The sequence below is a fragment of the Cnephaeus nilssonii genome, assembly GCF_951640355.1.
Source record: "Cnephaeus nilssonii genome assembly, chromosome: 11".
In the NCBI taxonomy this organism is placed as follows: domain Eukaryota; kingdom Metazoa; phylum Chordata; class Mammalia; order Chiroptera; family Vespertilionidae; genus Cnephaeus; species Cnephaeus nilssonii.
Window position 1 is genome coordinate 41,157,934 of NC_137082.1, and position 18,334 is coordinate 41,176,267.

Genomic DNA, 18,334 nt, shown 5'->3' on the forward strand with positions numbered 1-18,334 from the left:
TGTACAACTTCTAGCTGTGTGACCTTAGGCAAGCAACTTAACCATTATGAGCTTCAGCTTTCTCATCCAAAGGTGCGAATGATGATACTTGCTCTACCTACCTATGTATTATGGGAGCTGAATGAAATTGTATATTGCAGTAACTCTCACTCAGTAGCAAGGAGAGCCATGAAGAACATGGAGAAGTTAACCTGACATCTCATTTAGATTTTTCAAGACACTTAAAACTCAACATGATTAATACCAAATTCATGCCCATCCCAAACCTGCTCCTTCTCCATGGTTCTCCCCATTTCCAAGTGACACCACCACCATCCAGCCATATGGTTGCTCAGTCAAAAAACTCAGAAGCCATTAACTCTTTCCTCTCACTCACCATTCTCATCAACTCATCACCAAATACAGCTTATTTTCTCTTAAAACTGTCTGTGGACTCCATCCTCTTCTGTCCACCTCCACCCTAATCCCAGCCCAGCCAATACCATCTATTGCATGGACTACTGCAAGAGCCTTGTAACTGACCTACCCTTCCCACCCTTGGCCCTCCATTGACTTTTCCTGATATATATATTCTCTCTCTCTCTCTCTCTCTCTCTCTCTCTCTCTTTCTCTCTCTCTCTCTCTACACACACACACACACACACACACACACACATTAAAGCTGCTAAAAACAAAACAAAACACCTCCAAATGTTTTGAGATAAAGACCAAAGTCCTTAACACAGCCTGTGCCCTACTCTACAACTTTAACCATTCTCCCCACCCTCAGCTCTGTCCAACCAGTTGGGCTTTTTTACTTGCCACAGGACCTTAAAACGTGCCTCCTCCATATTCTTGGACACTCTCCCATTCCCTCCACCGTATTCACTCCTACTCTTCCTGCAGATTTCAGCTCCCAGCACAGAGTCACCACCTGCTCAGAGATAGCAATATGTCAGCAGCCTTTCTGACCTACTTCTGTATCCCTCCGTTTCCCTCTGGCAACCCACCACCTCTCCTCCATAGCACCTACCACATTGATAGTTTCATATTTTCTTGTAAAAGACGCCATTTCATCTGATTTGTTGCTGACCATTAAACTTACAACATAAAACACAGTATCTGGCACATAGCAGGAACTTTATAAATATTTGTTGAATAAATGAGTATGGTTCACAAAGTCACATTTGAAGCCAACTCTTAAAAACAAGTTCGTTTTAGTTTGTTAACTATGTTTGGAATCTCTTCTGTGCCAAGATTAGCTTTTGGTCTGATGTCACATCTTTATGCTAGAATGTCTCAATGCTCTCCCACCCCTCTGAGCACACTAGAGCAAGCATGTCTGATACAAAGAGAGATTATCAGATGATCTGCCTTCCCCAGCACCAAATCCTGTTTTCCTCAGGGATGTCCCAGCACCACTGATAAATCTGTGGATGGCGCTTCCCTTTGGCTTAGGAGCGCCCTTTTTCTCGCAGGCCTTGTCAAACCAGTCAGAAACAGCGCATCCCCTGGGCTACCAGGCTTGCCCTGCAGAGGGACTCGTTTCAGAAGGCTCTCCTGAAAGTTACCTGGCTAACCTCTGCTCTTCCCGGCTGTGCAACCCATAACCAGCAATACAGCTGGGGACCAGGCTCTGCCCTGAGGCCAGGATTTCCCAGTCAGGTGAGGAGGTAATCCTTCCACCTCCTATGAGGTGAACCCCTGGGAGCCCCTGAAGGGAGCCCAGGTTTTCTCCCTGCATCCACCCCGAAGATAGTTCTCAGATATGGCAACTGCGAGGGGTGTATTCTCTATAAAAAATATTGAACTTCGGACTGAATGGGATTTAAGCCAACATGAAAGATGGAACCTGCTATATTTTCTCTTTCTTAAGGGCCTTCATGTCACATCCAGCAAAAAATAGGTTACCCATATTGTGGTATGTACTGCCTAAGCTTTTATTTGCACAAAACGAGGTGGGGGGATGAGACACTGAACACTGGAGGGACAGGGAGGGAAGGGAGGAAGAAATGAGGGAAACAGGAGTGAAAGAGCAGAGAGAAGACACAAAGAGAGAGAGGAATGGAGGGAAGAAGCTCATTCAGGGGCATTTTTTTTTATTAAATTCTAACCCAAGGAAGCTGTGTACAGGGACTCCCCGTTTTCTCCTTCTGAAGCCCGAAGGCAAACCAAGATGCTGTGTCAATTACAGAAAAAAATCAATGAAGATGCTGTTCAGGAGTCCTTTTCACCATTCAGTGCGGACGGTATCCTTCACTTCCCAGCACTGATTCATTTACTTTCCGCCTCTCTGGAGGCTGCTGACATATTGCTATCTCTGAAGAATCAGAAGCAAAATCACCTTTGTTTCACTCTGCAACTTGTTCCTCTGTACAGTTTGTTACAGGAGATGCCACATGACCTTGCTAAGCCTGTAGGACTAAAGGGCAAGACCTCGCTGGGCCACACCAGGGATTTGGGTGCCTTTTTCCAACAATCAGCATCTCCTCCAAGGAGTCGGGGCCTCATAAGGCCTCCAGCCTGTAGGCTGAAAATCTCGCATATTTTTACACCCTGTTCCCTTCATAGTATCTGTCCTGACTCTAATAAGTTAAATCCTACTCCTAGCACCCTCCCAGCTCAATAGCATGATGGGAAAAGCCTTCCTGGAGAAGGCTTCCTCCAAGGCAATGCACAGATGAAGGAAGCGCAGGCATTACAACACAGGAAGAACACCCCAGGAGCAGGCCTCGTAGGTGAGGTACGCAGCACCTGCATGGCTGAAATCCCGCCCTAACAGAGTGATTCATTTGTGCTAAGTAATGCCCTTCTCCTTTGGGCCCATTTTATATTTCAAACATTTCTAGGGAGGTCAAGCCTTCAGGCCCTGTACTAGTTGCCTCTTGCTGCCAGAACACACTACCAAAACCATGACTTGAAACAGCACAAACACCTTCTCTCACGGTCCTAGAGATCAGAAGTCTCAAATCATCAGCAGGGGTACATGCTTTCTGGAGGCTCCAGGTAAGGATTGGTTTCCTAGTGTTCTCCTTGACTCCTGGCTATCTTCCTCCAATTTGAAGGTCACCGCATAGTATCTGCCAATCTCTGTCTCCCTGTCTCTCTCTCTGCCTCCATCATCGCATCACCTTTTCTAACCCTGCTTCCTCTGTCACCTGTCCTTCTCTGTCTTTTATGCTCCTGCCTCCCTTTTATGAAGATGCTTGTAATTCCAGTGAACCAACCCCAATAATCCATTTCAAAATCCTTAAATTAATCATTTCTGCAAAGTTCTTTTTGCCTCATAAGTTGACAGACTCACTGGTTCTAGGTTTTAGGACATGGACAATGGGGGAGGAGGGAGGCAGGCAACATTATTCTATCTACCACATCCCCCCACGTTTAGTGACAGGGAATTGTGCAATCCTATTTCTTCCCAGCTAGGTGACAGGAAAAAAGTGAAGAAACTCAAGAGCTGGGTAAGAGAAGGCTGGGTACTAACAGGGGATAAAGAGTGCAGAAGAGGTAATGGTGGCATAGTAAGGATTTCAATTACCTTTTTCCTGATTTTATGTGACTAATATTTAAAACACACAGTCAATAGAACAGACCCCATTCACTGCAGATGATTCAGGAAAATAGATTAAACAAATTTTAGTATTTTTCTACAATGGAATATTATTCTGCCAAAAAAAGGAATGAGCTACAGGTACATAGAATGACATGGTTGAATCTCAAAAATATTTTGAGTGAAAGGTAACAGACACAAAAACTGTATTCTGCATGATTCCATTTATAAGAAGTTCAAGAACAGAAAAACTGATACATGCTGGGGAAAGTCAGAACAGTTGCCCATGAGAGGTAGGAATTGACTGGAAGGAGGCATAAGGGGGTGTTCTTGGTGACAGAAGTGTTCTAAATCTTGATTGAGGTCAATGGTTGCACAGGAGCATACATTTATAAAATTGTATACTTAAGGTCTATGCATGTCTCTGTATATAAACTTTGACTCACTTAAAAATTTTTAAAAATAGTTAAACATAAACATAGAGGATAGATTGAAAGACTTAAACATACAAGTAATCAGACTTCTAGAAGAAGAAAACCGAGGCCAAGGCAATATTCAAAGAGGAAATGGCTAAGAATTGAGAGAGGGTGAATCCTCAGGCTGAAAGTGTACACCAAGTGCCAAGCAGAACAAACCAAGACAAACCCCACTTAGACACAACATAGCAAAACTGCAGGATATAAAAGCAGCAGTATAAATGCTCTCAGAGATGGAGTAGGGGGTGGGAGCAGGCTAGAAGAAGACAGTGAGTGGGAGGGGGACATATATAATACTTTCAACAATAAAGATGAAATAAAGAAAGACAGAAGGAAGGAAGGAAGAAAGGAAGGAAGGAAGGAAGGAAGGAAGGAAGGGAGGGAGGGAGGGAGGGAGGGAGGGAGGGAGGGAGGGAGGGAGGGAGGGAGGGAGGGAGGAAGGAAGGAAGGAAGGAAGGAAGGAAGGAAGGAAGGAAGGAAGGAAGGAAGGAAAGAAGGAAGGAAGGAAGGAAGGAAGGAAGGAAGGAAGGAAGGAAGGAAGGAAGGAAGGAAGGAAGGAAGGAAGGAAGGAAGAGAGGGAGGGAGGGAGGGAGGGAGGAAGGAAGGAAGGAAGGAAGGAAGGAAGGAAGGAAGGAAGGAAGGAAGGAAGGAAGAGAGGGAGGGGAGAGGGAGGGAGGGAGGGAAGAAGGAAGGAAGAAAGATTTCATATTATAAGTCCCTTTAAAAAGAAAATAAATGCTCTAAGAGAGAGATAGGGATAGAAATACAAAGAGAGAGAGGAGATTTTCTACAAAAATATGCTCATTGAACTGACCTTAATCTTTTCAGTAACAACAATGGATGTCAGAAGACAACAACAACATCCTCAAAGTGCCAAAGGTAAATGTAATAAAAACCACACACTTTGCTAAATGATCATTAAAGAGCAAGTACAAAATGAAGACATTTTAAAGATACAAAAGCTAATAGATTTTTTTAACCACCCAACACTCCCTTTCTGTATAAACTACTACAAAGGAGTTTCTTCAGCAAAAAGAAAAGTCAAATTAGAAGTAAGGTGTGGGCTACTCAATGAACCCAGAAATGGTAAAACACATTGGCATTAACTTTAATTAACTAGTAATTGTATCCAGTCAGAAAGACCTTTCATTTTTATTTTAAAAGATAAATAATATACAAATACTATATTGAATGTTCATTGTAGAAATATTGAAAAAATACAGAAAAATATAAAGGAAATATAAAAACCACCCACAGTCTAGCACCCAGACATCACACTGCTGTTTCCACTGATTTGTATCCATCACTGAGGCCCTAGGCCAGTGCATGATCTTCTCAAGAAGATTTTTTTTATATAATAAACATTATTACTTTGAATGGATACAAATAAAATCTCTTGATTTATCTCTGTACTTTACTATTTTCTATAAAAATTTTTATGTATTTTTTTATTATTCACTATTTTGTTAGGATAAATCTCTGGCAAAGACCATTTTGTTAAGATAAATCTCTGACCATTGTAGCAAGGCCTGGCCTTGCGGAAGTAGAGGGGCCTTTTAATTTCCCTCAAATGAAAGGCATTGGAGGAATGAAAGGCCAAAATGTTATTTCAACAACAGTGGCAAGAATACACAACGGAAAGGATAGTCTCTCCAACAAATGGTACTGAGAAATTTGGGCATCCACATGCAAAAGAATTCAATTGGACCCTATCTTACACCAAACACAAAAATCAACTCAAAATGATTAAAGACTTAAATGTAATAAGTGAAACTATAAAACTCCTAGAAGAAAGCACAGGGGGAAATCTTCATGGTATTGGTCTTGATCAGGCGTCCTCAAACTATGGCCCGCGGGCCACATGCGGGTGTTTTTGCCATTTTGTTTTTTTACTTCAAAATAAGATATGTGCAGTGTGCATAGGAATTTGTTCATAGTTTTTTAAAAACTATAGTCCGGCCCTCCAACGGTCTGAGGGACAGTGAACTGGCCCCCTGTTTAAAAAGTTTGAGGACCCCTGGTCTTGATAAATAAGGCCTGGATATGACACCAAAAGCACAGGCAACAAAAGCAAAAATAGATAAGTGGAGCTACATTGAACTGAAAAGCTCTGTGCAGCAGAGGAAACAACAGAGTAAAAAGGCAACCTGTGGAATGGGAGAAAACATTTGCAACCATATACCTGAAAAGAGGTTAATTTTTAAAATATATAAAAAACTCCTACAACTCAATGGCAAATAAAATATACTAATAACTTGATTTTTAAAATGGGCTTAGGACCTGCATAGGCATTTCTCCAAAGAAGGTATACAAATGGCCATCAGCTCTTTGAAAAGATGTTTAATGCCACTAATCATCAGGGAAATGCAAATCAAAACCACAATGAGATATCTCACATTTGTTAGGATGATTATTTAAAAAGGAAGGAGGGAAGGAAGGAAGGAAGGAAGGAGGGAAGGAAGGAAGGAAGGAAGGAAGGAAGGAAGGAAGGAAGGAAGGAAGGAAGGAAGAAAGAAAGAAAGAAAGAAAGAAAGAAAGAAAGAAAGAAAGAAAGAAAGAAAGAAAGAAAGAAAGAAAGACAAGTGTTATGTAGGATGTGGAAAAATTAGAACCCTTGTACACTGATGGTGGGGAATGCAAATAATGTAGCCACTATGGAAAACAGCATGCAGGTTTCTCAAAAACTAAAAATAGAACTACCATATGATCCAGCAATCCCACTTCTGGGTATATATCCAAAGGAATCAAAATCAGTATCTCAAAAAAACATTAGCCCTTTCATGTTCATTGTAGCACTATTCACAATAGCCAAGATGTGGAAACAACTTAAATGTCTACCAATGAATGGATAAATAAAATGTGGTATATATATATATATATATATATATATATATATATATATATATAATATACACAATGAAATAGTATTCATCTTTTAAAATAAGGAAATTCTGCAATATGTGATAACATGGATGAACCTTGAGAACATTATGCTAAGTGAAACAAGCCAGTTGCAGAAGAACAAATACTGCATGATTCCACTTAAATGAGGTATCTCTAAAATAGTCAAACTCATAAAAACAAAGAATAAAATGGTAGTTGTTGGGAGCTGGAGGGAAGGAAAAATGAGGACTTACTAACCAATGAGTATAAAATTTCAGTTATGCAAGATGAATAAATTCCAGAGATTCACTGTACAAGACTGTGCCTATAGTTGACAATACTATATTTGTACACTTAAAATTTTTGTTAAGATCTCATATTAAGTGTTCTTATAATAAAAACTTTTTAAATTTTTAATTAAAAAAAAAAGATGTTCTTTTGCATCTGTGTCTTCCATGGACCATCCAACTGTCTGGGCTCCAGGATTCTCACATGAAACAATGGACTCAGCAGTGTTCATCAGTTCCTCACTGCTCTAACCTCAGTGAGTTGGCACCACTGGCAGAGGCCCTTCTGCTCAGACCCCCAATAGCAGCCCAGGCCCAGCCCCAAAGGGCTCGCCCCTCCCCCAGAAAAGGTCCTGGCTCTGACACAGTGGAAAATTCTCCCTAGTTCCAGCTTCCTGGGCAAGTGACACCCAGAAGCAAGAAGTGCTTGCAGAGAGAAGTGAGACTGAAACCTCACACCTGGGTGGGATCAGATTGCCCAGTGAAGACTGACTTCGACATGCAGGTTCTGCTCCTGGCCCAGGTGCTGTGTGGGAGCCAGGTCGGCTTGTGTCATGCTCACTCACTGGGCCGACCCAGGGGCCTGTCTCTGTGCCCATCACACTAAACAGACCCACAGGCGGATGTTCCAGAACAGCCCTTCCCACAAGCCGACAGGAAAGGCGAATCCTCTGGGGTCTGGGAAGAGGCATAAAGGGATCTGTAGCAAAAAATCTGTTTTCACCTTAAAGATGCATGTTCTGTTTGTATCTTATTCCATGCTCTTTTGCATTTGAGTGTAAAAATCTTTGTCCCATCTCTTGGTTTTACATACCCTACCCCCAACATATATGACACCCTTCCACAAAGGGTACCTGTAGCGGGGTTAGAGAAAGCCAGGGCCCCTCCTCCCCTATCCTCTGTGCTTGTTTCTGGTCCCCAGCTTGGGGGCTCCTCCAGTTGTCCCTCCTGAATTCATTGTTGGCTGTCTCAGGGTCAGCAGCATTGGCAGCTTCTTCAACCTAGACACCCCCCTTTGCTTCAGGGGAGTTCTTCCTGTTGCAACCCGATTTCCCAGCATCAGTGAGAAGAGGGGGATATCTGACACCACATCCCAAAATTCAGTGCCCTCGGGAACAGTGTCAGATCAGACCATCCTGGCTAGACGCCTTCCCTCATGTGGGAAAGGGAGAAATAAGACTCCCAGCAGAAGGACTCAATGTCTCCAAACTTAAGGTAATAAAGCATATTAGCAAAGTTGAGAGTTCAGGAGAATCCAGAACTCATGCTGGAGATGAGGAGAATACAGCAAAGAATTGAGAAGGAACAAATCAGTGAGGGAGGAAGAACACTCAGAGGAGTATGAAGTCCCTGAATCTAGAGACAAAATGTTCCAAAAAGGGAGCGATCACCTGTGTTGAATGATAGTCTAATAAGCTTGGGAGTGGAGATGGACCATTAGATTTAGCAATAGGGAAGTCATCGGTGACCCTGGAAGGAGTAGGTTCTGTGGAAGGCAGAGACAAAAGCCTGACTAGAATGGACTCTGGGGAGAGTTGGAGACATCAAGAATAGATAACTCTTTGAAGTATACCATATCTCTTTGTTAGCTCTACTGTATATTAACTACATGGTATGGTATACATAAAAGTTGCTAAGAGTAATCTGAAGCATTCTCACCACACACACACAAAAAAAGATTCAACTATGTTAATGCAGTGAGGTTATAGATATGTTAATTATCTTGATCTTGGTAATCACTCTACAATAAATATGTATATCAAATCATCACATTATACACTTAATAATAATTGTTGATTATTACTCACTAAAGTTAAAAAAAGAATAGACAACTCTTTTGAGGAGTTTTGCTATAAAAAGAGACAGAAAGCTAGGGTAATAGTTGAAGGAGAAAGTGGGAGTCAAAAGAAGAATTTTTTTAAGATGGAAGAAATAAAAATATGTTGGTAAGCTGTTGGGAGTGAAGTAACAGAGAGCAACAATTGGATGATGCAGGAGAGAAGTGCTGAACCAATGCCCTCAAGAAGACAGGAGCAGACAGGGCCTAGTGCACAAGCACAAGGGCTGAAGACCTTGTCTGTATCATTCATCCCCGGATCACCAGAGCATGGAGCACTGCTTGGGCACACAGTATGCTCCCATTAAATATTTAGTGGATGAAGGCATAGTTCCCAGGTGAGCTCCAAGATGCTAGGGGAATGCTAGAAAGTTATTACTGGTTCAGGTATGAGGTGGGTAGGACCTTGGTTAAATGACACAAAAAGAAAGAAAGAAACATATTGAGAAAATATATTATTTTCAAAGGAGAAATATTAGTACTAACATTGATATAATTGATTATGGATGGGTGTTGCCAAAAGTCTCATGCCGGCGACATTAAGAAAAACTGAACTTCTTTAAAGGAATTCACAGGACCTGGAACTGAATCTAGAAAGCCATTCAGTGTCTAAGCAAGTTGGCTCCCAAAGTTACTCTGGAAGTTTCTCCATTTCTGCCAGTCAGTGCTCTCCACGTTCTCCCTCGATGTTCCAAGGGAACTACGAGACTTTCTCTGTGATCACCATATGGGCAAACAGCTAATGGGTGGGTGGACCCACTCCTGGTCCGTCACTGCCCAGAGCACAGCCTACCATGGCTTCCTCACCAGAGGCCATGGGCTGGGCAGTGTCAGCCAAATGGGGAGACCATGATGCAAGCTTGGATAAAAGAGAAAGAAGATTCAAATCTGATTTACAGGAAGGGAAAGATGAGGCTATTAGAAGCAGGAAAACATTTAAAAGAACTATTCTGTAGGATGAAAGAAGATGCTATGCTCAGTTTTGAACAGGTTCAGTTTGAGAAGATGGTGACACACCCAAGAGGTGGCATTAGAGAGCCAAGACTGGAGTGTGGATCAGGACTGTATACACAGACATGAGATTCAGTCAAGTAGCTGTGATCATTCATCCAATTATTGAGCATGTGTCTATCGTAGGTTCTAGAACTATCCTAGGTCCTCCAGCTGTAGCAGTGAGCAGAATAAAGCCTCTGCTCTTGCATGGATTACATTCTGATGTCCAAGCCCTTCAAAATAAATGGCCCTTTACACAACCTCCCACATATCCTTGTACCTTGTGACCATACAGAGAAAAGAACAAGGCTGAAGTTATGTAAGTTGGGAAGACAAAACAAAGGTAGTGACAAAGAAAATAAGACAGGGAAGGCACTGCCATAGAAGAATAGGGAACCAAGAGAGTGTCATCTCATAGAAACCAAAAGAGGAGTGAGTTTAAAGATGGAATTAATGTCCAATGGATCCAGGCAAGTAGCTTAGAAAAAATTTGACATGAGAGTGGCCATTGTTCTGCTTCTAGCAATGGTTTTGATCCTCACTGTGTATGAGACTCAGCTGAGGAGCTTTAAGACATGCAGATGCCTGAGAATATTTGGATTACATCTCTCAGAGAAAGGGAGAAATAGAGAAAGATCAATAAATCTCAAAAGTTAATTATTTATACAGAGGAAAAAACAAACAAACAGAGATGCATAATGCAATTGGCCTGGGATAGGGCCTGAGCACTGGCATTACATTTTAATCACCCAGGTGATTTAAATGTGCAAGTAGAGTTGAGAAACATTGCTTTAAATAAAGCAATTTTAGCAATAGAAGCTAGATTGCAGAGAATAAAAAACAAGGATCATTTTTTTTAAGGAGACAGACTAGCAGTCTTAACATCAGACATAGATGTTTAGCCTCAGTCTCCTGCCCTGCTGTGTGATTTAACCTCCTTGTGTCTTATCTGTGAAATCAGGATAGGAATACTTGCTGTGCCCAACTCTCAGTTTCCTTGGGAGGTCAAGATGGGATAATAGATGTGAGAGTACTTTGACAAAAACTGAAGTGCTATAAAAATGTAAGATTTATATGGTTGTCAGTTTTTCCCCCAAAGATGGCCCAAAAGATAGTGATTATCAACTGTAAAGTCCTACATGGGACCAGCGTCCCTTTCCACATGGAGCTTACACAGGGAGAGCCCTTTGATAAGTGTTCACAGCCACTACCTAAAGGTTTAATGCTGTATGAAGCTCTCGCTTTTTCACAGCTGGCCTTGCACAGGATCTATGGTAGAAGCCATTTCCATAGTCTTGCAAAGCCTACCTAAAATTGCTAAATACACACCCTTCCAACATAAAACTAAAGAGTTGAAGGATGCTCCTATAAATATTTAAAAATCAGTTTAATGTTATAAGGTCCCTATTTACTTGTCAATCCTAATGTTACAGAGAATGGGGAAAGCAGGTGAGAGGTTAAGAGATGCCTGTGAATGCAGGTGATACTGCAGGATCACAAAAGCCGAATTCCCTGGCAGATGGAGAAGGACTGTCTAAGATATCCGCCAAAACCAGCAGTAGAACTCAGTGACCACCGTGGGGACTACTTCGGGTACCTGGACATGCCTACCTATATATAATATACCATGCCAATCTCCAAGAAAAACAGCAACACTTTCAATCTTCCACATTCTGATTGCCCTTGAGGCAGCACCTGTCCCCAGGTGAGCAGTTGTACCGGTTTGTGGTGACTAAGTTCCAATAGGGAGGCTTTCTTTAACCATAGATTATCATAGGCGTGAAGAGTAGTATTACAACATGCTCTCTACTCACTTTTGTTTAATGCTTTCCATCAGTAAAAATACAAGAAATACAATTCTTTGTTAAGGAAATAGCATACAAAATGGTTGAGTTTCTTTTTTCTAATAAGCAGCTTCAATTCAGAACAAGAATAAAAAGATGGGCAAACGTCTACATAGAAATTAAGCCAGGTGTCAGATAACTGGTGTTAGCATCAGAGATATCGTGGGGAGGATCAGTTACCCTTCTCTCACCTCTGAGCCTGCCTGGCTCCTACTCCAGTTGCTATCAGGGAGAAAGTGCTAATTACATTCTTGATCTGCCTATAACTCCTAAGATACTCTCCACCCAATCTCATCCGCCAAAGGAAAGGCTTGCTTCAAAACTGCCCTCCTCAAAACAGAAGTACAGACACCCAAAGTCAGACATCCTCATCTTACACCACCTCCAACAGGATGTAGGCACTTTTGCATGTAAAACTATAAAACAGAACAAAGTAGGATTCTGAAACTCAGACAAAAAGGATTCTTCACAAGTTTACATCAGTCCTCTCATCCACTGAAAAGTCGCTTTCTTGTGTTCAAACATCCTTGTAAAAAGCTAACCATGAGGAGAAAGGGGTACAGAAGCCAAGGTGGGTACCACATCCTTGGCTTTTGAAATGAGAAACATCCACTTCAAAGAAGCATCTTTCATGCCCCCATATGCAGACCCAAAACTTCACAAGATTTGGTGAAAAAAGAAATAATTGTGCAGTCATTATTAATTGTTTTAATGTTGTGAACTTGTCCAAGTTACCCTCCCTGAGTCTTTCTTCCATATCTATGGAATCAATGAAAACATTATCATATAGCATTATTATGAACACTAGAGGCCCGATGCATGAAATTCATGCACGGAGGTGGGGGGGGGGGCAGTCCCTCAGCCCGGCCTGTACCCTCGCACAATCTGGGACATCCCTCTCGTAATCCAGGACCACTGGCTCCTAACGGCTCACCTGTTTGCCTGCCTGATCGCCCCTAACAACTCTGCCTGCCTACCTGATCGCCCCAACTCCTCTGCCTGCCTGCCTGCCTGCCTGCCTGCCTGATTGCTGCTAACCACTCGCCTGCCTGCCTGATCACCCCTAACCACCTCTTCCTGCCTGCCTGGTCACCCCTAACTGCTTGCCTGCCTGCCTAATCACCCCTAACCGCCTCTGTCTGTCCACCTGATTGCCCCTAACCACTCACCTGCCTGCCTGATGCCCCAACTGCTCTCCTGCCTGCCTGCCTGATCGCCCCTAACCACTTGCCTGCCTGCCTTGATCGCCCCTAACTGCTCGCCTGCCTGCCTGATTGCCCCTGCCTCTGCCTCGGCCCCCGCCAGAATGATGTCCAGAAGGTTGTTCGGCAGTCCGGTTTAATTAGCATATTATGCTTTTATTATTATAGATGACTTGATATAGAACATGGAGGTCTATGATCTAAGACATGGTGTCACTCAATCTCTCACCACACATTAAGAGTGAGTTTTTCAGTACAGGGAAATCCAGTGAATGCTTATTCCTATGAATTCCCCATGAACAGAACAGAAGAAATTCCAGGTAGGGATCTGTGCTTATAATTGGGAGGCGGGGGTGGGGGGGGGGGGAGGTGGTCAGGAGCCTAAGAAGGAAATTCTAGTTAGTCTCTCCTTCAACAGTTCCTACCATTTCCTCTGTGGAAGCAACACGCTTCAATAAACCAGCAGGCGGTAGTGCAACCCTTAAAATTACATGGAAATTTTACCATTTTCTGTTGTAATATACAAAAAAGTGGTTTTTTCCCTGCTCTCAAAGATGTGTTGTTGACAATTACAGTTTTAGAAGCACAAGAGACAAATAACTCCCCAAAAACTCAAGATGAAGGCTAAAATTAGATTTCTTGCTAAAACACCTCCCCTGATGGTACCTAGGCAATGTTACTGCACCTGCTCTAACCGTGGGTGATTTCCTATAGCCACAGTCAGTGCAATAAAGGGGCACAATAGACATAAGAATAGCTTAAAACTTAACTGTAAGATTATTTTTCAAGTAGCTTCTCCAACTATAATACCTTAGCTTCTAGAAAAAGTAATTGCTGCAAACATTTGAAAAGTCAAAATTCCATGCAAGGGCCCAAGAGATTAACACAATTGAACATAATAGCTCCTTCCAAACCATTTCCTAAGGACTGGGCCTCAAAAAAAGCCTTAAGATAGTGTTCCAGATATATTTTATTTATTCAGTGAAGAAAAGGCTATTTGAAGTTCTTGTATTCCTTTCGCACAGAAATGCTTCACTGAGCTTTAAGGGAAGCATTCATCTATAGGTGCAAAATTTCTCAGAAAACCTAATCGTTGCAAACATCTGAAATGTTAAAAAATTATGCAAATGTCTTTTGTAAAGATACAGATAAAAAACCTTGAAATAAACATCATTTCACACTGGTATCAGAATTTATGTTTAAAAATTAACATATACTCATGCTATGGATGCATAGAGCATCTCTGAGCGGCAACAGTGGCTGACTCTACAGAGATAAAGATGGGAGGGAGTTTTATTGCTCAGAGTGCATCCCTCCTGTCCTTTATGTTTTGTACTAGCTTACCTAACCAATTAATTTAATTAAATGTGGTCTCTTTGATAGGCAAGCCAACTCATGTATCCCAGTCGAGGTGGATGACCTTTCTCTCCAATCAGTCCTGGAGACCGACCTTCGCCCAAGCCTGGACCTCAGGTACAATGTAGAGCAAAGAATTTCCCTGCCTTCTTTCCACCTTGAGCATCAGCAGTGCTGGCACTAAATGGTACAGTGAAGGGAAGATGCTGTCTCCTGAGTGTCCCCAGTGGGTGGCTGGCCCTCCATCCTGAGGCTCCAGTCCTACCAAGCATTCTCCCAGCCCCAGAGAAGTCCACTGCTTTTCAGATGTATCACTCTGGTCTTTGTCTTGTTGTCCCCACCTCTCCACCCTTGTGACTAAATGGCTTTTTCAAAGAGCCTAGTATGCACTCTCTTCTTCAGTAACACCACAATGATGAAGGGAGAAAATTTAAGCCCCTCTTCCTCTGGACCCTGGAATACCAATGGAATAGATGGCAATCACTACCTGTGTGACCTTGGCAAATTCCTTAACCTCTCTGAGCCTCAGTTTTTCATTCTTGAAATGGTGGCAGTCCTTATGTCCTCAAAGGGATATAAGAGAGATTGAATGAGCTCAGTTATACACATGATCTCTGAACGCATAAAAATCTATCCACTCAGTGTATATCCTATATAATAAAAGGCTAATATGCAAATTGTCCCCTCGACCAGGAGTTTGACCAGCAGGCCGGCCAGCCAACCGCCCATGTCCCCTCCCCCTGGCCAGGATGGCCAGACCCCACCCATGCACGAATTCATGCACTGGGCCTCTAATACACACACACACACACACACACACACACACACACACACACACACACTGAGTGGCCAGATTATTATGCGTTCAGAGATCATAATAATCTTGCCACTTAGTGTATAAATTGCCTAATATAATACCCAACACATAGTAGGTATGCAATAAATATGAAATGACATCGTCATTATCAGTAGTATTAAGTAGTTCTCACTGCCAAAGGATGATGCTTTCAAACTTCCCAGGCACACACACATTTCCAGCTCTCTGTCCTAGGACCTGGATGCAAGCAGTATGCAAAAGTAGAAATGGGGCTTTCAAGTCCAAGAGGCTTTACCTTGAGCCAACCCTTAACATCAGTTCCTTCAACTATAAAGTGAGGATAAGTATGTCTTCCTCACCAGATCAGGGCAAAGATTACCAATAATGTTTAAAAAGCAGCTGGCCCCAAAGAGCTCGCTATATCTCAGCTACTTTTACTTTACTCCAAGGGGGCTTATCTGGCTGCTGGCTCCAACATGCCTTTCCCTCTTCCGCCTCCACATCTTTGTCCCACCCACTTTCCCTGCCTGCCTTGCCCGTTGCCAACTCCATCTCTGGAAACTTCCATGCATCTTTCTTGTCTCAGTTCCATCTGAGACCTTTTGACCACAATGGCTTTTCCAACCTCTGAACTCATAAAGTATTTATCTCCTGTCAGGAAACAGGAGGTAGAAACCCAGAGGATTCCAAGATCTTTCCTCTGTGGCCGTTGTTAGGTCTACCAGAAACTAAGAAGTCAGGGAATCGTGTACAGAAGAACTCCAGTCACATGGGGCCAAAGAGCAGGTCCCCAGTGGACTCCCCTCGAGCTCACTGGACCATGATCTCTGTGTTGTCTAGGAGGAGTCACTTGCCCTTCCAAAAGTCAACCTCTTGAGGCCTTATTCAGGAGAATCTCATAACAGAGAATGGTCAATTGGTTCATTGATAGATTACAGCACTCTGGGGCTTCTAGCATGTGGACAGGCAGGTGAGCCACTGGGCACATCAGCTGGTGTCCAAGAGAGCAGCTGCTGTTCCCACCTCCCCACGGGCCTGACTCCGGCTGCTCCTACATCCATTCAGTGCAAATCAGATTGAGTCACTCCTCTCTGTAAACACTGGATGGTCTGAGAAGTGCTGCTAGAAGACACAGCCTTCTCCTAAGTATGTCCTCCAAGACTCTTTACAGTCTGACCCCAACTCCCTTTTTAGGCTCTTCTTTTGTGACAGTCACCTCATGCCTTAGGCTGTGCCCCAAATCCACCATCCTCTTCCATGCCTCCTAGACCCCTCAACTTCTTTACCAAATTAATCCTACTCATGCTTTAAAACTCACTCAGATGTTGCCCTCTGTGAAGAACCTGCCAGCCTTCCACAGGAAGAGTTCAAGCTGTAGTTCTCTCACCAGCCTCCTATTGCTGAGCTCCTCACACAGGACTGCTTACTCCTCGCTCCCCATACGACCATAAGCATTATGAGATTAAGGGTGACTTTATAGCCCCTGTATCTACCCAGCATGGTGCCTGATAACCAATACATTTTATTTAATAAATTGTGACAGAAAACAGAACTAAATGAATGAATCCGGCTGCTTCTAACAAAAGACACCACCTTTCCCAGCCTTCCCCATCCATGTGCGGAAGTTACTCTTGGTTGGTAAGGGACTACACATGTCAACAGAGCCATATTTGCAAAAGATGGGCACTCATGGGGGTTGGAGAGGGAAGTGCTGTGTCTAAAATAACAACCCCCCCCCCTAAAATACATTATGTCAGAGGGGGTCTTTCTGTATTTCTTGTGTTCACCCTCCTATACTCTTGTACAAGTCTGATTTGATTTTTTAAAATATCCTAATTAGTTTTTAATGTAGTAGGTAGCTGTAATCCCAGTGTGAAAAGTCCTGTGTCCAGCTGCTGCAGTTGCTCTTCGAAGCACCACCCCCTGGATTTTCCCCTCTGGTAATTACTGAGCAATCCATTTTCACCTCTAGGCCTGGCATCTGTGGCAAGGGTTCCTGCCTGTCTGTTTATTTTCTGGCTAATTTAGTTCCTTTATGTCATATGACTTTCAATGACCCACATGCAATATAGGAATTACCCTAGTAGGACTTTCCTTAGAAGGTTCACAGAGACGTGCTAAGTATAAGGAATAGATTAGTTTTTAAATCTAGGCAGAATGAGTCCATATCATAGGCCCCAAGGAAAGCTTATAACGATGTTTTATAAAGAGAACCAAAGAGCTTCTTGATCTTTGCTATTTTCCATAGGAAAATGCCTCACCAAGTACATGCTTCCCTATGCATTTTGTAGTGGGACATGTATGGGGTCAGGGAAAGACACTAAAAACTTGCCCTAGCCATTTTAGCTCACATGTATTAACTGCTTAATGCAGGCCAGGAGCTGGGCCAAGGCCTTGACATCCTTGCTTAATCTTCCCCCAATTCCTGCGAGGCTTTTACTCTGGTTCTGCAGATGAAGAGCCTGACACACAGAGAGGCTGATAATTTACCCAAGGTCATATGGCTCCTGGGTACCAGAGTAAGCTTTTGAAGTCAAGTCTGCTGGCTCTGGAGCCTGAAGGTGTAACCATTGCCCTAGGCTTGTTCACTGACTTCTTGTTCAAGAAGAGTTTTTCTAGCATGTGTAATTCCTAGACAGTTCTCACAAGATCTTACTCCTTTGGGCATTTTATAGTATATTCATATGATCCTTTCTTTTTAAAAAGCTATAATAATTATTCAAAAAACATAATTCAATATTCATCATGTACAGAAGAACAGAACTTTTCTAAAATTTTTTTAAATAATAAAATGCCCCATGAGGAAAAGATTATGTCCTCTTGACCCACATTTTAAAATTTTTGTATAAAATGTCTAGAATGGGTACATACATTGGAAACATACAATTGTATAATGTGTGTCGCTGGCTGTCCATAACCAGACAGATGTGTTTCACAAGGGAGCTCATTTGGTCCTCAAGCATTTATTAAGCACGCCCTCTAATGAGACTGTTGCTGGCAGAACGAGGAAGACCACATGGCCCTGGCTCCAGACAGACCAGAACATTAGTTCCCCCAAAGCCAATACGGCAAGAAGTTCAGGAGAGGAAGAAATCATGACCAACTTGGAA